The sequence below is a fragment of the Phaseolus vulgaris genome, chromosome 9, assembly GCF_000499845.2.
Source record: "Phaseolus vulgaris cultivar G19833 chromosome 9, P. vulgaris v2.0, whole genome shotgun sequence".
NCBI classification, from domain to species: domain Eukaryota; kingdom Viridiplantae; phylum Streptophyta; class Magnoliopsida; order Fabales; family Fabaceae; genus Phaseolus; species Phaseolus vulgaris.
The window spans coordinates 4475265-4483439 of NC_023751.2; positions in this window are offsets into that span (position 1 = coordinate 4475265).

An 8175-nucleotide genomic window follows, 5' to 3' on the forward strand; every position below is an offset into this window, starting at 1 on the left:
ACGCCAGGCATGCTCTAGCTGAGGAAACCTTGCCACCAACGAATGTCCCCTCTGGGAACCCTGTCGCTGATGGGCAATCTGTTCCCTTCAACCCACTCAGCCTTCACGCCCCATGCTGGCGCAACAGTCATCTTACTGAACTTACACGCTTGGGATTACCCTTCTGAGCCTCTAACAGTTTTAACTGAGTTTACTGGGAGATCCGGCGATGTGCTCCTCGTGGCGACGTGTAAACCACCCGAGCTCCTAGCATTCCTCGGCGATCTCTCACCACCTGATCTCCTAGCACTCTCATACGGCGACTGCGTCGCAACTCTGACGACCACCGGTCACGCACACTAGAGATCGGAGAACGCCAATTCAGCGTAACCGGCGACTATACTCACTTCTGAACCATTCATCTTTTCTAGCCTACGTGTTCCATTGAGCACGCCCCACCCGGGAACGGGCCAGACACGTCATCGCACCCGATGACCTGGTCGGTACAGATTCCATACACCTTTTAGTTGCTGTTTTTCTTTTAGGTTTTTGAGTCTTTATTGCACTTTTATTTTGGTTCATATTATGCTCTTTGAGTCTTGTACCGCCCTGGCAGTTGGAAGTGATGACGTGGCATCCAGCTACGGTATGGGCGTGTTCCGATCTCCAGCATACCAGAACCGGCGATCACCGGGTTAAAGATGAAGTCGCCAGATGTAAACTCAGGCGACCAAATGATTGGAGATTGCCAGAGCAAGCACATCGCCAGAGATGAAGGTGGTGCAGATTATGAAGGCGGCCGGCGAGACCACAGGGAAGGTGTACGAAGGCACCCTAACTCGCCAGTTCCAGTAGAGATCGCACTCCCAAGTTAGCTATGCACTGGGCAGTACCATGCATAAGTAACTTAGCCAAAAAGAAAGTCAGAAGCAGCGCCCAAGTCAAGGAGGCTCCGGATGATGGCACGTGTACGACTGGATGCGAGCCACGTGTCCAAGTCTGTAACTGCCAGGAGAGAGAAAGTAACCAGGTATTTAAGGGTTCCCCAACGAACTTTTGAGGTACGCACGTTCAGATTATACTGTTTACGCTTGCGAGTTCTTGAGCATACTGTGAGAGAGAACATTGCACGGTTCCTTGAGAGTTCTAAAGTGTTCTTGCTCTTAGTATTTGGTGGTTCGGTCACTGACTTGGGCGTTGGAGTGCGATCGGCCGCAGCGGCGCCGCTTTGTTCTTTTGCAGGTTCTTGAGGTGGATCTTGAAGAAGGACGGAGGTTTGAAGCGGTGCACACGTCGATCCTTTGACGAGGCAGGTTCCAACGTTTTGGTCAACAGGCAGGATCATCAGGCGCCCACCGTGGGGCCGTGTAAAACCTGTTCCCATCCACAGCGTGAGTTCTTGGAGGTTTTCGTGGTTTTCTGCGTGGTTGTGTGCTGGTGCAACCATCGTTCGCTGTTCGTTCAAGATTTGTTCGGTGTTTTCGCGTTTTCCACTGTTCGTTTGGATTTTTGTCCGGTGAAGTGAAGTTTTATGCTGTTTTCGCGTGATTTGTTCGGTGGAGTTTGAGTTCTTTCGCTCGTTTGGTTATCCGTGGGAGAAGCGGTGGTTTCTGGTGGAGTTGCAGGTTTCTTTGAAGGTTCGCAGTGTTCTTGAGTTTTCTTGCGGAATTTCGCGCAGTCTTTTCCGATTGATCGCTGAATCGATCGTAGCTGAAGTAAGTGTTGTTCGCTGCATTCTGTGATTCACCAAGTTTCATGAGAAAAATGAGAAGCAATCGTTCAAGTCCAGTTGCGCCCGTCGCTGCTGAAGGCGCCGCCGCCATGACCATGGTGCAGATGGTAGAGATTATGCGCTCGTTGCAGGCAACTGTGGAAGCCTCGCGCATAGAGCAGGCGAGAATTCACGAGGACCTGGCCGCCTCTCGGGCCAGGAATGATGAGCTTAGCAAGGTGACTGAGGAGCTGCGTCAAGCTCTTCAGGAGCAGCAAGGGCGTCCTATTGCTGAGGAGGTCGCACCGTCGACGCCGCCTCGTGTTTTCCCTATGCCTTTCGTTCAGGCGATTACTGACACGCCTATTCCTACGAGTGTGGTACATGTTAAGGCTGTCTTTACCGGCGTGGAGGATCCTGAAGCTCATCTCACTACGTTCCATACGCAGATGATGCTGTCAGGGGGATCAGACGCCGTATACTGCAAGATGTTCGTGAGCACGCTCCAGGGAACGACGTTGGAATGGTTTGTGAGCCTGCCTAACGGTCACATAACCAGTTTTCAGCAGTTCTCGAAGATTTTCGTCGAGCAGTACATCGTGAATAAGGCACCGCCCAGAGTGTCTTACGACCTGTTTGATATAAGGCAGTATCAAGGAGAGTCCCTCAGGGACTACCTAAATCGCTTTGGGGCGCAGATGGTCAGGTCGCCGACCAAAGATGAAGAAATGCTAGTCTATGCATTTAAGAAGGGCGTGCTGCAGGGACCATTCTGCGAGGCGTTGATCAGGGCACACCCCGCCACGTTTGCTGAGGTTAGGCGACTTGTGGTGGCCCACATCGCCGACGAGAGTGAAGTCGCCGAGAAGAGAGGAAGCGTGGGCCCCACTAGGCCACGCGCCCAGACCAGGATCCAGCCGCAGAGGGTGCTGGAGACAGCGGCGGCCAGAAGGGATCAGAGGACTCGCCATCCTTATGATCCAAGGAAGAACAAGGGCAGGGGCCAAGGACGCCAGCAACCAGCACGCCGGGAATACAATCGCCCGCCTAAGCACAAGTTTGTCATGGGATTGGCGGATCTGATCGCCATTCCCAATATATCCGCTAGGTTGAAGGCGCCAGAAAAGGTGGGCGACAAGGTGCTGGGACCAAAGCCAGACGCCTGGTGTGAGTTTCACCAGGGCTTTGGCCATACAGTGGACTCGTGCTTAGCATTAGGATACCAGCTCGACGATCTGGTAAAGAGCGGGTTCCTAAACGACTATTTGCTGGATAGAAGGACGGGGGGCGCGTCGAGCTCCCAACCAGCAGGCGCTGAGGCTCAGCAGCACGAGATGCCCACGCATGGAGAGATCCACACCATTGCAAGGGGTTTCTCAGGAGGTGGATGCACTGCATCACAGAGGAAGAGGTACGCGAGGTCTGTGATGACGGTGGATATGTTTGAAGACCACTCGCCGGAAGTGGATATTACATTCACCAAGCAAGATCTCCGGGATGTTGTGCCTCATGACAACGATCCCATAGTAATTTCGCTGATAACAGCAGGAAGAAAGGTCCACAGGGTGCTAGTGGACCAAGGAAGCTCGGCAGATGAGATGTTTTGGTCGACTTTCACGCAGTTGGAGCTGCCCCTTGACCAATTGAGGCCCTATGGAGGGTGGTTGTATGGTTTCGCTGGTGACCAGGTGGAGGTCAGGGGGTACATAGAATTAAGGACAACGTTTACAGATGTGGCGGGTTCAAGAACGGAAAAAATCAAATATCTGGTTGTAAACGCTCCTTCAGCATACAACATCCTGTTGGGAAGACCCACGCTCAACAGGATAGGTGCCATACCGTCGACCCGGCACATGAAGGTGAAGTTGCCGTCTATGGAGGGGGTGGTTATCACCATCAAATCCGATCAGAAGGAAGCGAAGAAGTGCCATGAGAATAGCCTGAAAAACAAGAGATCGGTGAGTTATGTAACAACCACCCCGCCCCCTGGTGTGAAGCCCAGATCGACGGTAACAGAAGAGACCGCCGGAAGGGACGTGGAGATGGTGGACGCTGAGCTGGGGGAGGGGAACGCCGGTCTGGAGGAGGAAGAGGCAAGGAATCGCCCTGAGGAAGCGAGAGAGCTGGGAATCGCCAGGGCGGTGATCGCCAGAGAAACCAGACCAAAACCCGTCGAGCAGTGGCTCGAGAGAGAAATCGGGGGAAAGATCTTCAAGCTGGGAAGATCCCTGGAGGTTGAGCTCCAGGACCAGATCGCCAAGGTGATTGAGCGGCATCTGGACGCGTTTGCATGGTCCGCTTCGGACATGCCCGGGATCGATCCCGACTTCTTGTGCCATCATCTGGCGATGGACAACTTGGTGAGACCAGTGCGACAAAGAAGAAGAAAGTTCAACGAGGAGAGGAGGCAGGTGATCAGGGACGAAACACAGAAACTCCTCGCTACAGGCCACATCAGGGAAGTCCAGTACCCTGAATGGCTGGCAAATGTCGTGCTGGTGAAGAAGAGTAATGGGAAATGGCGCATGTGCGTCGATTTCACTGACCTGAACAAGGCTTGCCCAAAGGATTCATATCCTTTACCAAGCATAGACGCCCTGGTAGATAGTGCCGCAGGGTGTAAGTTGTTGAGCTTCCTGGATGCCTTCTCGGGGTATAATCAGATCAAGATGCATCCCATGGATGAAGAGAAAACAGCCTTCATGACGGAGAGATCGTGCTACTGCTACAAGGTGATGCCGTTTGGGCTGAAGAACGCGGGGGCCACGTACCAGAGGTTGATGGATCGAGTACTTGCACCAATGCTGGGAAGGAACGTGCAAGCGTACGTCGATGACATGGTCGTGACCTCGCCAGAAAAGAGCAAGCACGTTGCAGACTTGGAAGAATTGTTCACGACGATCGCCAAGTTCAGACTGAAGCTGAATCCAGAGAAATGTATTTTCGGCGTGGAGGCTGGAAAGTTTTTGGGTTTCCTCTTGACTGAAAGAGGCATAGAGGCCAGCCCTGATAAGTGTGCCGCCATCTTGGCGATGAGGAGCCCAGCTACGGTGAAGGAAGTTCAGCAGCTAACAGGTCGGATGGCAGCCCTGTCTCGCTTCGTGTCAGCTAGTGGAGAAAAGGGCCATCCATATTTTCAGTGCTCGAGGCGCAATAACAAGTTTGCTTGGACGAAGGAGTGCGAGGAAGCCTTCGTCAAGCTGAAGGATTATCTGGCGAGCCCGCCGGTTTTGTGCAAACCGCTGGTGGGAACCCCTCTCAGGTTGTATTTTGCTGTAACTGAGAGGGCGGTGAGTGCAGTGCTCGCCCAGGATCAAGATCAGGCTCAGAAGCCTATTTATTTTGTTAGTAAGGTGTTGCAGGGCCCCGAAACGAGATATCAGGCCCTGGAAAAGGCTGCGCTGGCTGTGGTATTTTCGGCGAGGAGGTTGCGCCACTATTTCCATAGCTTCACCATACTGGTGATGACTGACCTGCCCATCCAGAAGGTCTTGAAGAAGCCTGACGTTGCGGGAAGGATGGTGAAGTGGGCAGTAGAATTGTCAGAGTTTGATATTAAATATGAGCCCCGAGGCCCGATCAAGGGGCAAATCTTTGCAGATTTCGTGGTCGAGCTCTCATCTGAGGCGACACGAGTTGAAGGGGACGACTTTCGTTGGGTACTCTCGATGGATGGATCGTCGAACCAGCAGGGTAGCGGTGCTGGAGTCATTTTGGAAGGACCCAACGGCGTGCTGATCGAACAATCTTTGAGATTTGCCTTCAAAGCCAGTAACAATCAAGCAGAATATGAGGCGCTGATCGCCGGGATTTTGCTGGGCAAAGAGATGGGAGCCAGGGTGCTAATGGCTAAGAGTGACTTGCTGCTAGTCACAGGGCAAGTAACAGGCGAGTTCCAGGCTAAAGATCCACAAATGGCAGCTTATTTGGAGTATGTGCAGGAATTGAAGAGTTCCTTTGCCTCCTTTGAAGTGGTGCATGTGCCCAGAGAGCAGAATGCTCGAGCTGACTTGCTAGCTAAGCTCGCCAGTTCAGGCAAGGGGGGTAGACAGAGGACGGTGATTCAAGAAACTCTGAAGACGCCGAGAGCATTTGTGGCAGATCACCTGGTTCTTCAGATAAGCAAGTCGACGGAGAAAGCAGCGAGAAGTCATAAGTCCCTGACGCAAGAAACTTTGAGATCGCCGAGAATTAGAGCATGTCGAGGAGAGAAGGTGAACATGACGCAGGTCTGCGCTATCCATGAGCCAGACACCTGGATAACACAATACAAGCGATGCTTGGCAGATGGCCTTCTCCCACTGGATCCGACAGAGGCTAGGAAGGTAAAGAAAAATTCTAGCAAGTACACATTGATTGATGGCGATCTGTACAGGTTTGGGTTCACTCACTCACTCCTGGAATGCGTACATGGCGAGAAGTGCACGAGAATCATGGCAGATCTCCACGAAGGTATATGCGGAAGCCACGTCGGGGGTCGAGCTCTGGCCGCAAGGACTCTCCGTGCAGGGTACTACTGGCCATCGACGAGAGAAGATTGCAAGAAGTATGCCCAGTGTTGCAAACAATGCCAACAGCACGCCGATTGGCACAAGGCGCCTCCCGAGGAGTTGAAGTCGATCTACAGCCCTTGGCCGTTTCATACTTGGGGAATCGACATCCTGGGACCATTTCCGCTGGCGATCAGGCAGATGAAGTACTTGGTGGTGGCGATTGAGTATTTCACCAAGTGGATCGAAGCAGAACCAGTGGCCCAGATCACCGCACACAAGATCGAAGGTTTCGTGTGGAAGAATATTGTGTGCCGGTTTGGTGTGCCTAAGCGCCTGGTGTCGGACAATGGGACTCAGTTTGCAAGCCACCTGTTGAAGAAGCTTTGCGAGGGGGTGGGAATTCAACAAGTGTTTGCATCCGTCGAGCACCCTTAGACAAATGGCCAGGTAGAGTCAGCTAATCGGGTGTTGCTGAGAGGTTTGAAGAGAAGGCTAGAGAAAGCCAAAGGAAGCTGGGCTGAGGAGGTACCCCGTATAGTCTGGGCGTACCACACCACTGAGCAGTCAGGAACCCATGAGACCCCGTTCAGCTTGGTCTATGGATGCGACGCAATGATTCCAGTGGAGATCCAGGAGAGCTCGCCGAGATTCCAGAACTTCGTAGAGGAAGACTCGAATGAAGAGAGAAGGCTGAACCTGGATCTACTGGATGAGGTCAGGGAAGAGGCGAGATTGAAGGCTGAAGCGGTGAAGAGAAGGATTGAACGAAGATACAACTCGAAGGTGATGCCAAGATAGTTTAGAGAAGGCGACCTGGTGATGAGGAAAGCCCACCAGTACGAGATGGAGAATAAACTGTCGCCCAAGTGGACGGGGCCGTTCAGAATAACCGAGGCGCTCGGGAACGGCGCCTACCGCTTAGAGACATTGGAAGGAGGGGCGATTCCTCGCACTTGGAACGCCACTCACCTGAAGTTGTATTACAGTTAAGAAGCCTTGTAAGTAAAGACAAACACGAAGTTATATTACAATGTCTCTGTTAAAACAGTTTGAAGGGGGCACTCTTTTTTCCCTAAGGAGGGTTTTTAATGAGGCCACCCAATAAAGAGAAGTTTTCAAAGTACAAGTTGTTTTAGATTGCGTGCCTGTTGTTTTCAGAAAGTTTTGAAGAAAGACCTTCTCACTTGTATGTGGCTTAAGGCAAGTTAAAGATATATTGCAAGCTTTCTAAAGAGTTTTAAGTCCTCATCGTCTTTCGGCGATCGGAGGCACCAGTTAAAAGTTTTAAGTCCTCATCGTCTTTCGACGATCGGAGGCACCAGTTAGAGTTTTAAGTCCTCATCGTCTTTCGGCGATCGGAGGCACAAGTTAAAGTTAAAGTCCTCATCGTCTTTCGGCGATCGGAGGCACCAGCTAAAAGACCTCAACGCCCTCGCGCGTCCTGAGGCGAGTTAAAGACCTCCTCGCCGTCGAGCGAGTGCAGGCGAGGAAGAGCGAAAAGTCCTCAGTGTTTCTGGGGGCGAGGAGATGTAACCCCTGGGGCAATGTAGAGGCACCAGCGAAAAGTCCTCAGTGTTTCTGGGGGCGAGGAGATGTAACCCCTGGTGCAATGTAGAGGCACCAGTGAAAAGTCCTCAGTGTTTCTGGGGGCGAGAAGATGTAACCCCCGGGGCAATGTAGAGGCAAGTAAAAGACCTTCTCGCCTATGAGCGAGTTCAGGCGAGCTAAAGACCTTCTCGCCGATGAGCGAGTTCAGGCAAGGTAAAATCCTTCTCGTCTCGAACGAGTTCAGGTATGGTGTTAAGGGTGGACGAAGTTTGGAAGGTGGCTACATCCACCCTCACATTTGAAGTTCTTCCTTCTAGTCTTCTCAAAATTAAAAGAAGACATAAAATAAAGATGAGGCCCAAGCCCAAAGCCCAAGCCCAAGCCCAAGAAGGCCAAAGCCCAAAGAGCCCAAGTCCATCCCATGAGGGGCAAGGCCAAGCTTTG